This window comes from Saimiri boliviensis, chromosome X (assembly GCF_048565385.1).
Source record: "Saimiri boliviensis isolate mSaiBol1 chromosome X, mSaiBol1.pri, whole genome shotgun sequence".
Classification (NCBI taxonomy): Eukaryota; Metazoa; Chordata; class Mammalia; order Primates; family Cebidae; genus Saimiri; species Saimiri boliviensis.
The window spans coordinates 135,632,057-135,653,711 of record NC_133470.1 but is presented as its reverse complement, the minus strand read 5'-3'; the positions used below and the strand labels follow the sequence as shown (position 1 = coordinate 135,653,711).

Genomic DNA, 21,655 nt, shown 5'->3' with positions numbered 1-21,655 from the left:
TAGATTCTAGATTTCCTCTATTTCTTGGTATCCGGCAGCACCGTCAAACACAGTTGTCCCGCAGTATCCATCAAGGATTGGTTCCAAGACCTCTGCAGATCCCAAAATTCATGGATGCTCAAGTTCTTTATATAAAATGGTATAATATTTGAATATAACCTGTGCACATCCTTCTATATACTTTAAATCATCTCTAAATTACTTATAATACCTACTACAATGTAAATGCTAGGTAAAAAAGTTGTCGTACTTTATTGTTTAGGAAATAATGAAAAGAAAATTAGCCTGTACATATTCAGTACAGACACAAGCACCAAATATTTTTGATTTGTGGTTATTCGAATCTATTCATGTAGAACCCATGGATATGGAGGGTGGAGGGCCTACTGTATAGTTATCTCTATAGGTTTTGAGCAGTTTCTTGTCCTTCACCCAGCTGGGTATAACCTTAACTATTAGAATCCTATATCAGCCGGGAGCGGTGGCTCAAGCCTGTAATCCCAGCACTGTGGGAGGCCGAGGCGGGTGGATCACGAGGTCGAGAGATCGAGACCATCCCGGTCAACGTGGTGAAACCCCGTCTCTACTAAAAATACAAAACATTAGCTGGGCGTGGTGGTGCGTGCCTGTAATCCCAGCTACTCAGGAGGCTGAGGCAGGAGAATTGCCTGAGCCCAGGAGGCGGAGGTTGCGGTGAGCCGAGATCGCGCCATTGCACTCCAGCCTGGGTAACAAGAGCGAAACTCCGTCTCAAAAAAAAAAAAAAAAAAAAAAAAGAATCCTATATCATATACTGTTCTGGAATAAGCTCGAGATGCTATCTTGTCTAATCTCATTTTACCAATGAGGAAATGGATCCTACAATTTCAATAATTTGTCAAATAGCACATAGCAAAAAAAAAAAAAAAAAAAAAAAAAAAGTGGTTTATATAGGATTGGAACCTAGTTTTCTTCACATTCCAGTGTTCTGTCCCCTTTGTGGACTTTGTACATTTGAATTCCTTTATACTTTGCTGATTTCGGATTCCTCGCCAAACTCACTGACTTATCTGACTTCTGAATTATACTCAGAACAAAACACCTGTATGAAAGTCTTCAGTGGCACCCATTTTCGTTTCCCTTCTTTCATCTCCCCCTCCCATCAGGTCTTCTTTTTCCTTCATTACTGCATTTTTGAATTCATGTAGAATCTATATATTTACCTTGAAGTTTTATTTCCAAATTTGTTAATTTTTTCTATATCCTTTTTTTGTTATAGTTCTGAAAAGCCTTCAAAAAAAAAAAAAACACCTTCTAATTGGCTTTTCGTCCTGGTCTATTGAATAAAGCACTAGATGGGGAATAAGAAAACACTGATGCATTTTCTTTACCTTGACCAATGACATACACACTCTGTGCTCTAGTTTTCTAATAACACCAATAAAGTGGTATATCTCTGTGCTGCAGAGTTATCAACCTGATTTAATTTAAAAATCTAGATAGCGACCGGGTACAGTGGTTTGCCCATGTAATTCCATCACTTTGGGAGGCCAAGGCGGGCCAATCACTTGACCCAGGAGTTCAAAAATAGCCTGGGCAACATGGCAAAACCCTGTTTCTACAAAAATACAAAAAAAAAAGTTAGCCAGGTATGGTGGTGTGCACCTTTAATCCCAGCTACTAGGGTGAGGGCAGGGGCTTCAGGGAGTGCTGATGCAGGAGGATCACTTGAGCCCTGGAGGTCAAGGCTGCAGTGAGCCATGGTCATGCCACTGCGCTCCATCTTGGGTAACAGAAGAAGACCCTGTCTCCAAAAAAAATCTCAATATATTTGGGACTTGCCCAGAAAATGGTGCACAGAAAATAGAAAATGGTATTACCATTTTAAGATATGGAAAGAAAGATAATTGTTTTGATATTGATGGTTATTATTACTCATTTTTAAAGACTATTATACTCCTAGCTCTTCAAGACAGTGATGGAGCAATCCTGTACCTGTGACAAGTCTATATTTCTTTTTCTTTTTTTTTTTTTGAGACCGAGTCTCGCTTTGTCGCCCAGGCTGAAGTGCAATGGTGTGATCTTAGCTCACTGCAACCTCTGCCTCCCAGGTTCAAGCAATTCTGCAGCCTCAGCCTCCTGAGTAGCTGGGATTACAGATGTGTGCCACCATGCCCGGCTAATGTTTGTATTTTTAGTAAAGATGGGGTTTTACCATATTGGTTAGGCTGGACAGGTCTGTATATTTTTTTGCCCTTATTTCACAACTGCTATGGTCTGAATGTTCCCCGAAATTCAGGTGTTGAAATGTAATTGTCAATATGATGATATTAAGTGGTAAGGCCTTTAGGAGGTGGTTAGGTCCTGAGGGCAGAGCCCTTATGGATGAGATTAGGACTCATAAAACAATTTGAGAGAGTAGGTTCATTTCTTCCATTCTTCTGCCATGTGAGGACACAGAATTCATTTCTTCCATAGCACACAGCAATAAACCACCATTTCTTAAAAGCCGAGAGTAGCCCTCATTAGATGTACAATCTGCTGGTGCCTTGATCTTTGACTTCCCAGCCTCCAAAACTGTAAGAAATGATTTTCTGTTGTTTACAAACAACCCAGTCTGTGGTATACTGTAATAGCAGCACAAAAATACTAAGACGACCATCCTAAGCTTTAGATCAGGCGTCCCCAAACTACGGCCCGCGGGCCGCATGTGGCCCCCTGAGGCCATTTATCCGGCTCCCTGCTGCACTTCAGGAAGGGGCATCTCTTTCACTGGTGGTCAGTGAGAGGAGCACAGTATGTGGCAGCCCTCCGGCGGTCTGAGGGACAGTGAACTGGCCCCCTGTGTAAAAAGTTTGGGGACGCCTGCTTTAGATTAACCCAGTATTTACCATATAACTTGTAAACTGGTGTTAGTGGTGGTAATAGAATTACTAATGTGCTTTTGTTACATGTTCATTGGTTCAATATAAGGCTGTGGTTTTGTGGTGATCCTATACTTGAAGTGTGTGTGTGTTTTTTGTTTTTTTTTTTTTAATTTTAAGTTCTGGGATATATGTGCAGAACATGCAGGTTTGTTACATAGATATATTTGTGCCATGGTAGTTTGCTGTACCTATTAAATCATCATCTAGGTTTCCTCTCCTTGCTACCCTCCCAGCAAGCCCCATGTGTGTCATTCCCCCCCGCTGCGTTCATGTGATTACATTGTTCAGCTCCCACTTGTGAGTGAGAACATGCAATGTTTGGTTTTCTGTTTCCGTGTTAGATCGTTGAGGATAATGGCTTCCAGTTTCATCCATATCCCTGCAAAGGACATGATCTCATTTATTTATGGCTGCATAGTATTTCATAGTATATATGTACCACATTATTTTATCCAGTCTATCATTGATGGGCATTTGGGTTGGTTCCATGTCTTTGCTGTTGTAAATACTGCTGCAATAAACATATATGTGCATGTGTCTTTATGACAGAATGATTTATATTCCTTTGGGTATATGCCCAGTGTATTAGTCTGTTTTCACGCCGCTGATAAAGACATACCCAAGACTGGGAAGAAAAAGAGGATTATTTGGACTTAAAGTTCCACGTGGCTGGGGAGGCCTCAGAATCATCACAGGCACTTTTTACGTGACAGTGGCAGGAGAAAATGAGACAGATGCAAAAGCAAAAAACCCGTGATAAAACCAACAGATTTTGTGAGACTTATTCACTACCATGAGATCATTATGGGGGAAACCACCCCCATAATTCAAATGATCTCCTACCAGGTCCTTCCCACAATATGTGGGAATTATGGGAGTAGAATTCAAGATGAGATTTAGTTGGGGACACAGAGCCAAACCATATCACCCAGTATTGGGATTGCTGGGCCAAATGGTATTCCTGGTTCTAGATCCTTGAGGAATCAGCACACTGTCTTCCACAACGGTGAAGTTAATTTACATTCCCCCCAACAGTGTAAAAGCGTTCCTATTTCTCCACAGCCTGGCCATCATCTATTGTTTCCTAATTTTTTAATAATTGCCTTTCTGACTGGCATGAGATGGTATTTCATTGTGGTTTTTATTTGTATTTCTCTATCAGTGATGTTCAGCTTTTTGTCATGTTTCTTGGCTGCATAAATGTCTTCTTTTGAAAAGTGTCTGTTCATATTATTTGCCTACTTCGTGATGGGGTTGTTTGTTTGTTTGTTTTTCTTGTAAATTTGCTTAAGTTCCTTGTAGAGTCTTGATATTAGACTTTTGTTAGATGAGTAGATTGCAAACATTTTCTCCCATTCTGTAGGTTGCCTGTGCACTCTGATGATAGTTTTTTTGCTGTGCAGAAGCTCTTTCATATAATTAGATCCTATTTGTCAATTTTGGCTTTTGTTGCCATTGCTTTTGGCATTTCCATCATGAAATCTTTGCCTGTGCCTATGTCCTGAACGGTATTAGTTAGGTTTTCTTGTAGGGTTTTTATGGTTTTGAGTTTTACATTTAAGTCTTTAATCCATCTTGAGTTAATTTTTGTTTAAGGTATAAGGAAGGGGTCTAGTTTCAGTTTTCTGCCTATGGCTAGCGAGTTTTCCCAGCACCATTTGTTAAATAGGGAATCCTTTCCCCGTTGCTTGTTGTCAGGTTTGTCCAGGATCAGATGGTTGTTATTTCTGAGGTCTCTATTGTGTTCCATTGGTCTATATGTTTGTTTTGATACCAGTACCATGCTGTTTTGGTTACTATAGCCTTGTAGTATAGCTTGAAGTCAGGTAGCGTGATGCCTGCAGCTTTGTTCTTTTTGCTTAGAATTGTCTTAGCTATAAGGGCTCTTTTGGTACCATATGAAATTTAAATTAGTTTTTTCTAATTCTGTGAAGAATGTCAATGATAGTTTGATTTTTTTTCTTTGTTTTTTTTTTTTTTTTTTTTTTTTTTTTTTTTTTTTTTTTTTTGAGATGGATTCTTGCTCTGTTGCCCAGTCTGGAGTGTAGTGGTGCAATCTTGGCTCACCGCATCCTCTTCCTCCCAGGTTCAAGTGATTCTCTTGTCTCAGCCTCCTGAGTGGCTGGGATGATATGCATGTGCCACCATATCTGCCTAATCTTTGTATTTTTAGGACAGATGGGTTTTTGACATGTTGGCCAGGCTTGTCCCGAACTCGTGACCTCAAGTGATCTGCCAGTAAATTAAGATCTTAGTATGGCTTGTGAAGGTTAGGGATGATAGGAGGAAGAGAAGAGGTTAGAATTCGAGGTAGAAAAAAAGCAAATTAAACCAAGATATAAGATGAAGAAAGTACAGAGTAAATTTGAAGAGCAATAAGTAGTCCATCTTGCCTGAAGCATAGGATATATGTATAGTACTGAGAGAAATTCTGCGGTAGAAGAAGTTTGAGACCACATCACGATGGCCTTGAATGCCATGTTAAGGAATTTCCATTTTATTTATAAGGCTTAAGGGAGGTTATTGAGGAATTTTGAGTAGCAGAGAAATAGTATCAAGAGGTGGTTTTGTGATGATTGATCTGACAGATAAGAATAAAATGGATGGAGTAAAAAATGGAAGGAGGACCTTGTTATTAGGTTACTGCAGTAGTCCATGAAAGACAACCGAAACCAGAGTAGATGCAACTGACATTAGGAAGCATGACTCAACAGTAATTTATATTTTTATGTGGCCAGGATATGATCAAAGACAATTTTGAGCCTGAGTAACTTGCTATATGGGGATGCATTTTTTGCCTTTTTTTTTTTTTCAAGGAGGAGGGCAGTAGGTTCAGAGAAAGGATCCTGGCTTGGGGAGAAATTATTTTTGAACTTCTCTGGTTTGAAATATACATTGAGTGTATAGCTAGAGTTGCTTAATAGGGAGATGAACATATGGTGCTAGAATTAGAAGAATGGTCGGTATCAGTAATTACCTATTTTTGCAACCATATCTACAAAGATAATTAAAATGATGAGATTAAAAGAGATCACTAGGGCAAAGAGTATAAGAAAGGAAGAAATACAATGAAAGAACTTTGGTGAACACCTCATTTAAATACAGAAATAAGAGTTGTCAAAGAAGCTAGGTGGGGGATTCATGCCCAAGCAATGTTCAGAAAAAACTTATAGGAGAGAAAATTTTAGGAAAGACAGGATTAATCAACAATCTTACTTCTAGAAAACTTTTATGAATTTTTTTTTTTGAGGTATAAGACATGCATTGGAAAATATCAGTTTGGGGTATGCCCTTGTCCCCAGGAAATATCTATTCTCATTTTCCTGGGATAATTTTTGGAACTTCTTTTTATTGGCGCTGCTCTGGCTGCCAGCACAGATTCACTGCTTACTGGTTAAGAGAATTTTCTCCTTTGTTTTGGAGACACTTAACAAGTAGATTAAGGATTAAAAAGTAGGTTATTTGATTTGTTGGCCTAGGTGATATTGCTTTTGCTGCAAGAATAATTTTAATAAAGTAGAAAGGACAAAGATTATATTGTACAGGGTTAACTAGTTCCTCGGTGATGATTAAGTGAACTCAAACTTGTATAGATTGCAGTCTTTTCAAAAGTTTAACATTGCTTATTTTTGTCTTCATAATATCAAACCAGGTCTATCTAAAATTTTAATATTACATCCAAGAAGCATTTTTATCATTTTGTAGCAGATTTTTAAAGCTGTAATTTCCGATTTTGAACTGATCAGCATGAGACAGATTTTCTTTAGAACCATTTTTGTTCTGGACAAAATTCAAGCTGGATATTACTGATTACTCTGAAATGCAAATAGTGCTATTTTGTTTTACAGCTATCATTTAAAAAGCCATGTACTCATTAGGATAAATATGTGCAGCATGAACAACAAAAAAAATGAGAAAGAAAATGGACGTTATTTGTATTTTGTAGGCTCTCTGATACGGAACTGAATGTACTAATTTTCAAATACTAATGAGCAGCAAAATGCAATTTGCAAATGCACAATTAACTTCTGACTGGCTTCTGTTGATTTGTAGTGCTATAGCCCCACACCAGGTGAAACTTCCCATTTTTCGAGATTTTATTTAACCAATATTTATAATTGTGGCCAAATAATGAGATGAGTATTATGAAAAAACGGTATGTTGGAGTAAATCATACTTACATGGAGCTCTTATTATTGTTTCTCTATTGAATTGAGCTTTTATTTTCCTCTTTCCCCTTCTGCTCCTCTTGCCTTTTCCCACCGTTGAAAAACAAAGGCCTCCCTCTCAGTTTTCAATTTGGAAACCTGCTAGTAGCTTGTCTTAGTTACAGATGCTGTGTTTTATCTCATGTGGTTATGTTAGTCACTTATCTCTTCTTTTTGTTCACCTTTTTTCTATTACTGTGTCATGTCATTTATATGTATGTACCTATAGATACATAGACATGCGTGGCATACATATCACACAGTAGTGGTGGGGGGAGTTTGTAAAGCATAAAGTTTACCTGTCTTGCTCATGGTTTGTTTATTGAGGTGGATTTGGTCCCATAGCTCAGATGAGAAAATCCCTCCTCCACAATCATAAGCTGAAATTCTAAATCCAGCCAGATACTTTGCAAACGTGCCTCTGGTGCCTGGGGAGATTGGGTTAAAGCATATATGGCTCAGTGAGACCAATCATGGTGATTGGCAAATGAACTCAAAACACTATCTTAATAATGTTAAGGCAGTTGGGAATTTTGTTTCCACAACATCCAAACTAATACTCTGAATGAGTAGCAGACTGGAAAATGGTGGAAAACTTTGAAATTGTGATTCTCAAATAATTTAGGCTAATGCTTGTTTCATAGAAACATGAAATCTTATTTATTGTAAGGAATCCTAGAGGATCATCTAATCACTTTTTCTAATGCAGCAGTATGTTGTATAACGCCCCTGAGAGGTAACTGTCCAATCACATGGAATTCCTTACTTTGTGTGGGCTCCTGTTGCGTTAAAAACATATTCTTCATACTCGGCTGGGTGCAATGGCTCACACCTGTAATCCCAGCACTTGGGAGGCCGAGGCAAGTAGATCATTTGAGGTCAGGAGTTCAAGACCAGTGTGATCAATATGGTGAAACCCAGTCTCTACTTAAAAAACAAGAACAAAAACAAAAACATACAAATGTGCCAGGATTACAGGTGCCTGCCACCAATCCCAGCTACTCGTGAGGCTGAGGCACGAGAATTGCTTGAACCCAAGAGGCAGAGGTGGCAATGAGCCGAGATCATACCACACTGCACTCTGGGAGACACAGTGAGACCATGTCTAAAAAAAAAAAAAAAAAAAGAAAGAAAAATATATGTATATATATGAATATTATATACATATATATGAATATTATATTACATATATATGTATTTTCTTCACACCGAATTAAGATCTGTCCTCCTGTTAGCTCTCACTCATTCTACCATGAGGGACAATACAGAATCTGAGACTTATAACAGTTATTTAAATATTTGAAGCTCTTTCCATTTGTTTACTTTTTCTTTTTTGTTTTTTTTTGTTTTTTGTTTTTGTTTTTGTTTTTGAGACGGAGTTTTGCTCTTGTTCCCCAGGCTGGAGTGCAATGGCGCGATCTCGGCTCACCGCAACCTCCACCTCCTGGGTTCAGGCAATTCTCCTGCCTCAGCCTCCTGAGTAGCTGGGATTACAGGCACGCGCCACCACGCCCAGCTAATGTTTTGTATTTTTAGTAGAGACGGGGTTTCACTATGTTGACCGGGATGGTCTCGATCTCTCGACCTTGTGATCCACCCGCCTCGGCCTCCCAAAGTGCTGGGATTACAGGCTTGAGCCACCGCGCCCAGCTTTGTTTACTTTTTCAACGTGCTTTTTTATGCTACCTATGGATACTCTGTCAACCATTTCTTGATTATTGACTCCTCCAGAATGTTAGTTGTTCCCTCCCTTATTTATTTAGTCAATGCCCCTTCTGAAATGTCATCTGTTATTTAACCTAATGCTTCAAATAAAGTTTTACCTTTGCAGAAAACAATTGAACAATGCCTTATACCTTGTAGGTTCAAAGGTCAAATTTTTGAAGTATCAGTTCCCATCCTAGATTACTGATGACAGATTTTTAGCTTTTATAGTAAATGTTGACTCATTCCTTTATTTTCCCCCTTTTATTTTTATTATCACAAACTGCAATCAAGTTAGATTATCCCAAATCCTGGACCTATATAATCGATTTTTAAAAAACTAGTTGTAAGATTTTCATTTATCCCTGATGAATTTAATTTTTGTTTGGTTTCAGTTCAGCTTTGCTACCCATTACAAAATTTTCAATTCTGGCTGTCTTCTAGCATATTTGCCATCCCTTTGTGTGTTGTGTCATTTGTAAATTTAACAACTATACCTTCAAATTTTTTTTATTTTTAATAGAGACCGGGTTTCACCACATTGACCAGGCTGGTCTCAAACTCCTGACCTTAGGTGATCTGCTGCTTCAGCCTCCCAAAGTGCTGGGATTACAGGCATGAGCCACCGTGCCTGGCCACCTTTCTCCTTTTCTTCTTCTAAGTCATTGATTTGTTTTAAAAACAAAGAACAAGAAATGCTTGCGACTAACTACCATAAACCTCCTACTGGTTGACACCAATCTAATAATAGTCTTTGAATTTAATTTTTAAGCCAAATTAAAATCTACCCAACTGTACTAAATGCAATTCTTATGCCTGTTCCTTTCCCACAATGATATCAACAGAGAATTTACCCAAAATAAAAATATGTTATACATTTACCTTTCAATTGATTTTCTTCTCTAAGAAGGAGTTAGCTGGGTGCAGTGGCTCACACCTGTAATCCCAGCACTTTGGGAGGCCAAGGCAGGTGGATCATGAGGTCAAGAGTTCAAGACTAGCATGACCAACATGATGAAACTCGTCTCTACTAAAAATACAAAAAAAAAAAAAAAAAAAAAAAAAATTAACTGGGCTTGGTGGTTCGTACCTGTAATCCCAGCTACTCAGGAGGCTGAGGCAGGAGAATCGCTTGAACCCAGGAGGCAGAGGTTGCAGTGAGCTGAGATCACACCACTGCACTCCATCCTGGGCAACAGAGCAAGACTCTGTCTCCAAAAAAAAAAAAAAAAAAAAAAAAGTTGCCAGGAGTTTGGCATCGGTTATTTTGCATAATCCATGTTACTTCTTGACTTTTAGCATGGTGTTTTATAAATTTATGAAGACCTTGGGTATAACCAAGCATGAGGCAGGGTTGTAGGTACTTCATTTTCTTTCACACAACTGAGAAAGGTTGATATTTTTATCAAGACATTTGCTAAGGAAGAAACAGGGAAGGTATAAGAAATCTAAATAAACTGGCTTACAGATTACAGGATTCTAATCTCCCTCTAGCTAATGCAGCCTGCAGCGCCCAGCCCATTCCTCATGGAGACCTATGGAAAGTGAGGGGCTTTGCCTTGACTCCTCATTTCCACTACTTTGATCTGCTTTCATGTTTTGAGTGTCATTTGATATACCTTCTACAAGATAATCAGTCTGGATTTTATGATTCTTGAATATAGTACGAGAAAAGTTACATCCTTTTGCCTGTTTACCTAAGGACCATTCTCTTAATTCCTGTTTCTAGAATGAAGGAAATGCCTTTTCTCAAGATGATTGTTACCAGAAATGACCTCATATTGTTTGCAAGATTCCACTCTAGCCACATCCTTGTGGCCTTTTCCCGTACAGATTCAAGAGCATAGTAACTTAATAGAACCTACTAGCATGGAATTCATTTAGTAGGAATTACCAGTCTGTAATAACAGGAAATATGGGCATAAATTACCACTTATTCTGGGAAAAGTGATGAGAATGTATCAGGGGAAGGAATAGGTTTGAAGACTAATTAAGTAGCGTTTTTTTGGTGGTGGGGGTAGCGGGACAGTCTTTCGTTGTCGCTCAGACTGAAGTACAGTGGTGCTCCCTGCAACTTCTGCCTCCCGGGTTCAAGTGATTCTCCAACCTCAACCTCCCTAGTAGCTGGGACAACAAGAGTGCACCACCATGCCCAGCTAAGTTTTGTATTTTTAGTAGAGACAGGGTTTCATCATGTTTGCCAGGCTGGTCTCAAACTCCTGGCCCCAAGTGATCTGCCTTCCTCAGCCTCCCTAAGTGCTCGGATTACAGGCATGAGCCACTGTGCCTGGCCTAGTCTGTAGCAATGTGATTGAATTATAGGCAGTTCGGTTGTAAAAACAGGCAAATGACAGAATATAAGAGACTAGGGAATATAATAATGCAAGTAAAGAGTTTGAGTCAACATGGTATAAAGTTGATACCGTTTTTGAAACATGACATCTATTGAGGTTGGAGAGCAGGGTGAAAATGATGGGTTTAGATTTAGTGCTGGGTTTCTCTGGGTGAAGATTTTGACCATGCAGTTAGAAGTTTTACCTGGGGAGATATTTGGAAGTTGCCAAAAAGATAATAGGTAAATTCAAAGAAAAGTCTTCGGAGCAAAAGAGGAAGAGTGCAGATAAAATCTTAGAGAATAATGGCTACATTTAGGGGGTAACCAAAATCAGCGCTTCGTCTCAGGAGTCAAGGGAAGAAAGCATTCTTAGAATACTAGGGAGTAAAATCACACCACCGACACCCACAGAGAAGTTGAAAAGAATATGCTGGTATCAGGCCTTGAAGGTTGGTGGTGACATAGTTATGGAGATAGTCCACAAAAGAGGTTGAGGCAACTGGGAAAGGTGGATTGGAAGGGCTCACTGAATACAGGTAGCAGTAGAGGAAGCAGAAGCAATAGACCATCTGATATGACTAGCCATGAAGGTAAGGAAAGGGCTTCACTGTTGCCTCTTCCCATTTAACTGATAGTTCAGTGAATGGAAAAGGAGAGTTAGATCAACTTAGTTGCTGAAAAATTCCCAGAAGTTTGTTATATTGTTTAAATTGATTTCAACTTCAGACTGTTTAATTATGAGTACATAGTTTAACCACCATAGGAATGAATTTGAGTTATTTGCTCTGCATAACTTTAATAACAGACAGATGTTAGTCTTTCAGCAAAGAAACAAAGGTTGTTCCCTAAATTACTTTAGATTTACAGTGCTACAGAGCATTTTAATTACATTCATATGTGCAGACTTTTAAAAAATAATTTTTAAATGGTTTATGATGGTAATAGAAGCACATTTATGCCACATCATGCAACATGGAAAGCATTCTCTTTGTTGAGTGGTGTAAACTGTTTATAACGTTTGCATTTCACGTTTCTTGCTTAAAAGTGCTACCATCATTTACATCCCTAGTAATCTAATTGTGAATTTTATGGATATATATGAGCATGTGAGGACAGGATGCCAGTGGAAAGCCAAGAAAAGCAGAAAGGTGGCCAGGCGCGGTGGCTCACGCCTGTAATCCCAGCACTTCAGGAGGCTGAAGCAGCAGATCACCTAAGGTCAGGAGTTTGAGACCAGCCTGGTCAACATAGTGAAACCCGGTCTCTATTAAAAATAAAAAATTAGCCAGGTGTGGTGGCACACGCCTGTAGTTCCAGCTACTCAGGAGGCTGAGGCAAGAGAATCACTTGAACCCAAGAGGTGGAGGTTGCAGTGAGCCGAGATCATGCCACTGCACTCCAGCCTGGACGACAGGGTGAGACTCTGTTTTTTTTTAAAAAAAAAAAAAAAAAAAGAAAAAAGAAAAGAAAAGAAAAGGAGAAAGGTAAATAACAGCCAGAAAAGTTGGCAAGATTACTTTTTCTTCACTGTGCCAAGACAGCTATTTTAGCTGAAAATGAGAAGGAAGAGGGGCGCACAAGAGTTTAGTTAGATATAGAAAGAGAAACGCTGGGCAAATAATTTAGGTATGTAAGCAAGTACAGGAGATTAATGAAGACATTATTCTGGTGTCTGAAGAGCGGAGGTCAAAGGAAAGGTTGACTAACAAAAAGCCTTATGCGAACCCAGGGTAATCAATAACTGGGCTTAATGAGAGGTCTTGTAGAAGAACAGAAGAAAGATGTGGCCCCCAGGGTCATATTTACCAGAGAGAATGCTCTGAGAGGCAAGCCACAAAGAATTGGTCTATGAAACTTCTCAGAATCAATCCTCCCTCCCCTCCCTCCCTCCTCCCATGTTAAGTAATGACTGGACACTACAGAAGTACTGTATATTCCTGGGTTTCTCTTATGGATATTGATAGTGAATTACAAATGATATTTTAACCTACCTATTGCCATTAATGTGTAAATAAAAACATTTTATTTATTAAAAATTGCCAACCCCTATGGCCAGTATTACCAAATTAATGTCTCTACTAAATGAAGAAAAAGGTTAAAAAATAAGAAGCAGTTTAAAAGAAAAAAAAAAAATCCCTCTTGCTGCCTAACCAAAAAGAAAATAAAAAGTGAGTAGGATTTATTGTGAGAAAATGATGTAACCTTTAAAGCTGGCATGCGGTTTGAGTTACCTGCCTCTGAAGGTCAAGGCCCTGGAGAGGTGCTTAACTAGGCAGGTATGATGATTGCAGCGTTCGTAGGGTGAGAGCTGAGGTGGAGATTGTCAACACGTAGGCAGTAAAGGCTGCCGACTCAAACTCTGGGCACTTTTACTTGGCTTGTTAAGTTGTATCCTACGTGTATCAAAATGGCTTTAACAGTCTTAAATAATGAAGAAGTATCAGAAACATTTAGAATGTGATCTCTTGGTTTCTAGCTTTCTCGTCATTTGCTTCACCACTGATGATGTGCTCTGTTTTTCAACCAAATTCGATGTGAATTCATAGCATTTGTAGCCCCATTCTTTGTGTTTGTGCAACGCACTGGTCGCCAGAGTGCTCATACCTTGAATGTTAGAGGTTTTTACTTACAGTAGCATGGGCCATCACCAAGGTAGAGGAACAGATTTTTGATTCTAGGATATTATGCCAGTCCAGATTGGGAAAGGGTTTCGAAGGTTTAAAGGTTTTTCTGTGGGCTGCCTTTTGTTTCAGCAGAGTGGTGAGAATTTAAAAACATGTGCCCTTAATAGAACCAATAGAGTTTAAACTTCACATCGTATAACATTGAGAAACTTTCAAAGTACACATCTTAGCAACTTCCGAAGGATGACATGAGGGTCAGCCTCACTAGAGATGCCGTTCCATGTGTTGCTCCTTAGTTAGCAAGAGAACTTTAAAGGTACTGGTTTCTGGAATCACTGCCAATCCTCACCCCCAGTCCAATATCTGAAGTCAGACGGCAAAGTTATTTGTCCCAATCCCCACGTAATTCTCTGTGCAGTAGTCCCCTCTTTCAAATTCTAAGTGGACCTGACTCCTATACATAGATATAAAAATGGGCTAGGGGCGGTGGCTCTCGCCTGTAATCCCAACACTTTGGGAGGCCCGGGCGGGTGGATTACCTGAGGTCAGGAGTTCAAGACCAGCCTGACCAACCTGGTGAAACCCTGTCTCTACTAAAAATACAAAATTAGCTGTGAATAGTGGCACATGCCTGTAATCCCAGCTACTTGGGAGGCTGAGGGAAGAGAATCACTTGAACCTGGGAGGCGGAGGTTACAGTGAGCCAAGATCATGCCATTGCACTCCGGCCTGGGCAACAGGAGTGAAACTGTTTCAAAAAAAAAAAAAAAAAGAAAAGAAGAGAAATAAAAATGTATTGCTTCTTAGCCTTTTGGCTAAGATCAAGTGTAGAAATTTTTAAAAATTAAACATTTCTTGGATTTTTTTTCCTTCAGAGTTCTTCCTCTCAAAATCTCTGGTGGGATAGACACCAAGAAAGCATTTTGTATCTTCTCTGGAAAGCAGGCTTAAGGAGTGTAGTCCTACTCTACTCTCAGCTCTAGAAAGTAGGGTGTAGGCTGCAGTCTGCTCAAATTGTAACTGTATTTCTATTAATATTTGTATTCGCATGATATGTTAATTACCCTGCTAAGTTTGGAAAATAACCCTTAAAAGCCTACAGTCATTCATTACCATTCTGTTTATATGATTTCCAAATGTAACACAAACAAGATACTTTTTATACTTTAGCTCCCTTAATTTTTGATTTTCATAACACTGTCGGTTTATAGTTAGATCTTAGGGAAATTGGGAGAAGAAAGGAGAGTGACTGAAAAGCAGCATGAGCTTTGCTGCCCTCCAAATAAATGCTGAAAAGACGGATATGAGTCTACTCTGTCTGCAAAGGAAGCAGTGACAAACTGAATATTAGAATGTCCATGAACCTAAAACGAAAATGGCCACACCGAAACAAGAATTTATCCCAGACAAGACTCTTTGCCTTGGCACAATGAAAAATAAACACTTTTGTCAGGTGCGGCTGCTCACACCTGTAAGCCCAGCTTTGGGAGGCCGAGGTGGGTGGATCACAAGGTCAGGAGTTTGAGACCAGCCTAGCCAACATAGTGAAACCCTGTCTCTACTAAAAATACAGAAATTAGCCCGGCATGGTGGCTCATGCCTGTAGTCCCAGCTACTCGGGAGGCTGAGGCAGGAGAATCACTTGAACCAGGGACGTGGAGGTTGTGGTGAGCTGAGATTGTGCTACTGCACTATAGCCTGGGCAACTTGTCTCAAACAAACAAACAACAACAACAACAAAAAGATAAGTACTTTTTTTATCTCCACTCCTAATGCCCAATAATACCTTTAACACTAATACCTGTTTTTTTTTAATCCATGCATATATGTGTTTTGTAAAGTAAGAGAGTATTCAAAAAAGAGATGAGCCATAGAATATAAGGGTTAGATGTACCCTTAGATTCCTTTTGCTAAAACACTGTTCTGTGAATCGGTGTCAACCTGTGAAGTTTTCATCAGTCTGTAAATGACCATTTAAAACACACAAATTTGGCCGGGCGCGGTGGCTCAAGCCTGTAATCCCAGCACTTTGGGAGGCCGAGGCGGGTGGATCACGAGGTCAAGAGATCGAGACCATCCTGGCCAACATGGTGAAACCCCGTCTCTACTAAAAATAAAAATTAGCTGGGCATGGTGGCACATGCCTGTAATCCCAGCTACTCAGGAGGCTGAGGCAGGAGAATTGCCTGAGCCCAGGAGGCGGAGGTTGCGGTGAGCCGAGATCGCGCCATTGCACTCCAGCCTGGGTAACAAGAGCGAAACTCCGTCTCAGAAAAAAAAAAAAAAAAAAAAAAAAAACCACAAATTTAAGCTAAACATATCCAGTGTAAAGAACTGCCCATTTATTCTGAGACTGTTTCCTTTGTATATTTTTTCATGATGAAATATGCTACTTTTATGAGATGATGGTGATGATAGATGGCAGGGATTTTCCTCTTAAAATAATAGCATAGTAGGGCAGTATAGAAACTGTCTCCCCCTTTTTTGCATAGTTTCTGAAATCCTAACATTTGAGAACAACTGGTCTAGTTTAATCTTCTTATTTCATAATTGAGAAAAGTAAGGCCGAAGAGAAGTTAAGAGAGTTACTTAAGACTCACTACCAGGAAAAATCATGGAATTAAAACTAGAACCTGCACATTTGTATTTTTCCTCTCTCTCTCTCTCTCTCTGTCTCTCTCTCTCTCTCTTTTGAGACAGGGTCTTGCTGTGTTGCTCAGGCTGGAGTGCAGTGCTGCCCATCTCAGTTCACTGCAGCCTCAACCTCCTGGGCTCAAGCAGTTCTCCCACCTCAGCCTCCTTAGTAGTTAGGACCACAGGCGCTCGCCACCATGCCAAGCTAATTTTTGTATTTTTTGTAGAGATTGGGCTTCACCATGTTGGGCAGGCCGGCCTCAAACTCCTCAGCTCAAGCAATCCTCCAGCTTTGGCCTCCTAATGTGCTGGGATTACAGGTGTAAGCTACCGTGCCTGGCCCACATTTCTATTCTTAAATTAACTTGAACTTTGTCAATTTTATTTTTCTTCTTTAACCAGATTTATACTTCCTGAATTTTGATGTGCCAGTACTTCATTTGGTTACCTTCATTATGCAGTTAATTAGTTTCTCAAGCACATTTTAATTATTGATTTATCTTATTAAAGTGAATTAAAGGTACATTTGTCTCGTCAAAAATTTAAGGCCCTTTATTGTCCTTGTACCAAGAGTAAGTTATCTACCCATTGGTATCATTGCATTCTACTTGGTTGCCTCCTGGTGCTGGAAAAGCAATTTCATTTTCTGGTGAAGTTTATGCTGACAAGTTGAATGGAAAATGTACTTGTATAATACTTTTAATTACATGTCATATCCATTTATTTTATTTTGCTTTTTATCAAGCAGGATTTTAGCATTCTCACAAAATGTGATATGACTCAAGGAACTACCTATAGTCTCTTTACTTTCCCTGCTGGAATTAGGCAATCAAGCCAGTTGGAAAATTTAAATCCATGAATTATGGGTTCTAATTTCTGGTCTATAAATAAGTTAGTTTGGTTATAATATTATATATTTCTATCATACTTTATATAATAAACACCTGTTTATTTCTTTTTGGTATTGTGTATCTTTTACATATATTGTCAGACTTTGTTTTTTCTGAAAACACTATGAGGACATATTTGCTCTTACTCTCATTTTGTGGATGACGCACCAAAGCTCAGATACTTTAAGTAATGTTCCCAAAACAGGAGAACTAGTTAGTAAGTTGCAGAGTCAGATTTAGACCCTCAGATCATATGACTGCAAGTCTTCCATTTGTTCCATATTTCAGCTCTACAGTAATATTTCTCTTTGCATATTAGTACTAAAATTGGCTTCTCCCTTCCCTCCCAGATAATGATATGATTCTTAGTAAAACATCCCATTTCCATATTAATAGCCTAGAATTGTTTTCAAATTGTTGAATTTGTTTTAGTGATTTCACCTGTCCAGATAATCTACTACCTCAAACATCATGATGAGAGGGGAGGGGAAAGAATAAATAGTATCTTTATAGAGTTTAGGCTTGAAGTAAGTATAAAATCTTAAACTCCATTAAATGTGATTAAATGAACCATTTTATAGCTTAACTGTATACAGGAACATATTAATTATGTCAGCAAGAGAAAGAGCCCACATGATTAAGAATGCCTACTTTTAAGATCATTCAAAATTGTGTCCTAAACTGTATAACCACCTTCCTTGAGTATGGATTACCTAGGAGTTCTGTAATAATTGGTTAAACCATTTAGTTCGGGAGTATGGTCCCAACCTTGCCATATTCTAAAATAAATTTTATATTGATTAAAAAGCAAAAGCTAATAAAATGAATCAATGAAGGGCAACAAAACCTAGGTGACTATCGTCTAATCTTAGGATAGGGCTGGGCTTACGGAGCATGAAAGTTTAGGAGAAAACCACATGTAAGTTTTGATAGATACGTGTCACTTGATCAATTCTTTAATTTAAAAAAAGACGCAAAGTTAAAAAGTAAATGATGCTCTCTAGGAGATAGCTGAAATATATGTAACATCAAAATATATAATAGTTCATAAATTTGGGACATCATTATGAATTTTTAATCAAATATTAAAGTGTAACTTCAGCATTGTCCCTGGAAGTGTATTTGGAAATTGCCATTGACTAGTTTCACTGGTAAAATGAGAAATGATTAAAAATGGATAGATTAGGTCGGGCATGGTAGCTGAAGCCTGTAATTCCAACACTTTGAGAGGTTGAGGCGGGCAGATCGTTTGAGGTCAGGAGTTAGAGCCCAGCCTGGCCAACATGGTGAAACCTCATCTCTACGAAAAATACAAAAGTTAACCGGATGTGGTGGTATGCGCTTGTAATCCCAGCTACTCAGGAGGCTGAGGCAGGAGACTCGCTTGAACCTGGGAAGCGGAGGTTGCAGTGAGCTAACGTCATGCCACTGCACTCCAGCATGGGTGTCAGAGCAAGACTCCGTCTCAAAAACAAACAAACAACAAAAGGTGGATAGATTGCTAATAAGTGGAAAGTAATACAAAGTCTAAGATAGCCTGCACTGGCCTACCATGTTACAAATTTTTGATGTTGAAATATTATGTTCTACATATTAAAGAAATAAAAGGGAAGCAAATAACATTATGTTTAAAAAAACAAGAGTAAGCATCCATGGGGCAGTGGTAAACATGACTATTCATACAGCAGAGAAGCTTATCGGTAGCTGGGTAGTTAACTTAGAAGCTAATGAAAAACAAATCTCTGAGTAAAGAGAGCACAAGTTAATTATTTGACATGATGCCATTGTTTTTCAAAATAAAATAAAGCATACTTTACAAGATTTAATTACAATAAATGACTAAAATCGTAACTGTTTTCAAAGAGGAGACACAAAATGTGAAAAAAACATGTCAGTAATAGCTCAAGAAGCTACTAATTATTGGAAACACGTGGGGGCAGTTGCACAGGCTAGCAAAGCTCGGTAGCTTATCACTGGATCCAGAACTCAGAATCAGAGTTATAGTCACACAAATAAAAAAATCTACACACATACGCATGTGCGCATAGTTTTGTTATATTGCAGTATATAGAGAAAGAACAATAAAAAGGCATTTTCGGTATCATATTTTACCTTTCTTCATTCAGTTCCGTGTTACTGCCTTCTTATCTGCTCTGAAGCCAAGCAGGATATAACAGAAGATTGTAAGCATTAAGACATCACCAGATGCTAACAGAAATTTGTTGATAGAAAATATGGTTCTAGTAGTATAAAATTCAAAAAACTAATAACAAGGGATTTGTCATCAAATGTTAATAAACACAGAAATGGCAGAGATACCAAGAAAGAAATAACATGAAATGCTTCAATTATGAGCTAGTACTGGAAGTTTGTTACAGAAAAAGGGAAAATGTTCACTGTGACCTTTACCAACAATTTATTTCAAGATTGAAATATAGGAAATGGGCCAAGTATTACTGTATGGTTATTTTAAATGCAATTTCTGTGTTGAGAGTACATATTTGCAGCTAGTACACATCTGATTTTTCATTTGGAAAATGTAAATGAAAAAGGATTTTTTAAAAATTTTCTTTTGCTGAGATGAAGTTTTGTTTTGTTGCCCAGGCTGGAGTACGATGGTGAGGTTTTGACTCACTGTAACCTCCGCCTCCCAGGTTCCAGAGATTCTCCTGCCTCAGCCTCCCAAGTAACTGTGATTACAGGTGTGCGCCACCACACCCAGCTAATTTTGTATCAGCAGAAATGGGGTTTCACCGCATTGGTCAGGCTGGTCTTGAATGCCTGACCTCAACTGGTCCACCTGCCTTGGCCTCCCGAAGGGCTGGGATTACAGGTGTCAGGAAGTTTTGAGGAAATACATAAAGAACAGTAATGTGTAACTAGTAAAAGAAAATTAAAGGTAAATATGAGTGAAGACCAGTTCTTGTTCTGCCACTGCCTGGCTGCCGTTCTCACTATACTCACACGCTATCTCTATTTCCTCTCATGTGCCAAAAGAAAAATAGTAACTTAATTCATAAATGTATAATGAGGACTAATTGTATTCCCCATGAGATATGTTCTGAGTCACATGGAAGGTTATCTGTACATTCATGTACATATGTATATATACATACAGACAAATCATACAATTCCTAATACTCAACAAATACATGTGCTTACATTTTTGATATATGTCTCATTTTAAGAATAGTTCAAATTAGAATATCTTAGGACCATACGAAGGAGAAACATTGTGTGATTCTTCATCTCATATAAGGTAGAGTATAAGTTATTCTTATAAACTTCCTTCAGACATCTAACAATTGATCACTTAATGTAAGAAATTTAGTTTGCCTACTTTTTTGGAAGATAATTCTATAGTAGTTCATGAGCTATATCCGCATTTTAAAGTATATTTACTGTGCCTTGCTCACCGTAGATAACATTTATTTCAATTCTCTTGTTTACCAGGGGCATGGTAGGGTGATATTTATATATTTTATTTGCAGAATTAGTAGCTTCAGCTTAACAAATGGCTACTCTTCAGCCTTTTCCCAAGGTTAAGTTTGAAGTGTTCAGGAAATTTTATGATTTTCCTTGACCACAACTGTGTTGGTTGTCAAGGACTGAGATACTTACTAATTTGACCAGATTGTTCTTTAAAATGCCAGTTATTTTAATTCTTTTCTCTATTTCCCCAGCCTTGTGTATTTCAGTTGAATAAAAATAATAGAAAATGCTGGCCAGGCTCAGTGACCCACACCTGTAATTCCAGCACTTTGGGAGGCCGAGGCAAGTGGATCGCCTGAGGTTAGGAATTTGAGACCAGCCTGGCCAACATGGCGAAACCCTGTCTCTACTAAAAATACAAAAATTATCCAGGTGTGATGGTGTACACCTGTAATCCTAGCTACCCAGGAGGCTGAGACAGGAGAATCACTGTAACCCAGGGTGCAGAGGCTGTAGTGAGCTGAGATTGCACTACTGCACTCCAACCTGGGCAACATAGCAAGACTCTATCTCAAAAAAGAATAAAAATTTAAAAATGCTATTCAGTATTCTAAAACAAGCCAGTTATATTTGCATCACTTAGACAGCTTTATAGGACTCAGAAAGAGTGACTGTAAGATTCATGAGAGTCAGCTGAAAACCATTTGTTTCTTTCAAAAAACAATGGGAATGAATGATTCTGGTACATGTGTCATGAATGTTGAGAAGCTCATCTTACAGTTAAAAAGAAAAGCTCATTGAATAGACTCTAGGGAGATATATAAGAAACCTAAGGATTCTATGTTTTATTTACCTAAAACGTTTCCGGTCAAATCAGTGAGGTATACTAACAACAGCAACAAAATACACACACCACAGACAC

The 21,655-nt window shown here is 38.6% G+C and overlaps 1 protein-coding gene and 1 pseudogene across 5 annotated transcripts in view; both read left to right on the top strand.

Moving 5' to 3' along the window:
• Positions 1 to 21,655, top strand: part of DIAPH2 (diaphanous related formin 2) — a 914,837-nt gene that overhangs the window by 495,032 nt on the left and 398,150 nt on the right. The gene's annotated exons all lie outside the window — the stretch shown is intronic.
• Positions 14,573 to 14,748, top strand: LOC120361986 (U2 spliceosomal RNA; annotated as a pseudogene).